We start from the raw sequence: 1,878 nt of genomic DNA, 5'->3' as shown, positions 1-1,878 counted from the left end.
TTAATAATTGTTTAACTTTTTTTTTTTTTAACTATTTTGATCAACTTTCAACATGTTTTATGCTCTATATATTATATTATATTATATTATAATGATCATGATGTAGTCGTTGAATAATATAATTATTTATGCAATTTCTGTGTTTTTATTTATCATTTATCATCTAAGCTTATAGCTTATATATTTGTATAGAGTACAAAATATCTATTTGAAAGTATAGTCAACAACACTCGTATGGGTTAGGTTAAAAATATCTGTTTTTTTTTTTAATTTGAATTTGTCATTCGGTTAAAAAAATATTTTCCACTACTTTTGCCTTTTTCAATTTCTTCAACAGCTGCAGAGTGTCGATTTGATGGTTTCTGGGCCATTCCACGACACTATCCTCATTGTCGTCTTGGCACAACACTCTCCACACCTTCTCCAGTCTGTTCTTTATGACCGATTCTTGGCTCAATACCTTCTTCTCTACTTCTCGCAAAAAATGCACATCGTTTATCTTCAACGAATACTTCAAACTCCTAAAACGATAATATTGGCAATTTATTTGATATTTTTTCAACCAGAAGCCCAAAATAGGTAGTTTTATAGCTGTTTTACACGGTTTCAAAAAAAAAAAAAAAAAATTTAGGTACTCTGTTGTTATTTATTTCAAACAAGTCGAGAAGAATATGGCTTTGACTAGAAGACTTGGCTGTGTGATAAAAATCTAGATTATTTTTTCAGAGTATACAATCAACCTGAATGATATTCTATTCTTGATCTACACACAAGGATGTATTTAATCCGTTCATTACTTAATTGGATTTTTGTTTTATGAACACCCCACTTTAAAATTGTTTCTTATAAAATACCATCAAGTATACAAGCTCAAGTCAGCAAATATTTGCTAGTCTCGAGACCTAGTGTATTACACCTTAAGTTTCGGTGTGGGTTTTACGGCTTTTCCAAAAGCAGTCATAACATAAAACCGTGTTATATCTACTCTACTTTGTGGCCATAGTCTTAGAACCCCGGGATATAATTTTATCTAAGTACTCTGAGGCGTCTTATCGGTATAAATGTTATGGGTTTTGCAGACATGACTCACATGGCGATGTTCATTTTATTTAATATTTACCTTTTTTAAAAAAATTGAAATATATGAATAAGAGTGATCCGTTGGACCAATATTTTCAATTTGCCTAAGAGATATTACATTATGGGAAATACTATACAAGATCAATATTTGTAAAATTCATAATTATGTAATTAAAATTAACTAAAAAAAAAATACTTTACAAAGTAAAAGACAACTTAAAATCATATATTTTTCAGAACTTTTATAGTAAGTAGTTAATCTGCGGTTAATTAATAAAATAAAAACATTCAACCAATGTCACACTTGGTGCTGCTAAGTGTCTTAACGGTTGAGCCCTAAAAGTCGACTGATAAAATACTTGATAGCAGTTTAAAGACTTAACAGGGTGACTATTTTATTGCAAACCACTCAATATCTCAAAGGGCTTAATAAGAAATTTAATTTTTTTTTTTCATAGTGTTTTTGTACAATGTGATCTCAATTTTTCACCATTTTTTTTTTGTTTTTACCTTCCTCCTAAACTAATTATTTTTATATCAACATTTTGTAAACTTTGACGGTAATTAAACCCAATGAGATATTGAGAGTGGTTGGCGATAAAACGATCACTCTGTATATAACTCACTCGGTCAATTCGGCGTACCGTAGAACGGCATCGTTTATCTTGGCCGTCAACCTGTTCATCCTCCTGCACTTATTAGCGTACCGTACGGCCGACAGCCTGTCGACGCCGCACTCGTTCTCGGCGATCTCGGACAGCCTGTGCGGCGCACCGGGATCGACCCGGCGCGCTCCGC

The sequence above is a fragment of the Adelges cooleyi genome, unplaced genomic scaffold (genome assembly GCF_023614345.1).
Source record: "Adelges cooleyi isolate 19-005CV unplaced genomic scaffold, UGA_ACOO_1.1 ACOO_flye_CR_arks_rails_tigmint_CR_PRNA_167, whole genome shotgun sequence".
Classification (NCBI taxonomy): Eukaryota; Metazoa; Arthropoda; class Insecta; order Hemiptera; family Adelgidae; genus Adelges; species Adelges cooleyi.
The sequence above is the reverse complement of the archived record's forward strand: the minus strand, read 5'-3'. Positions refer to the sequence as shown.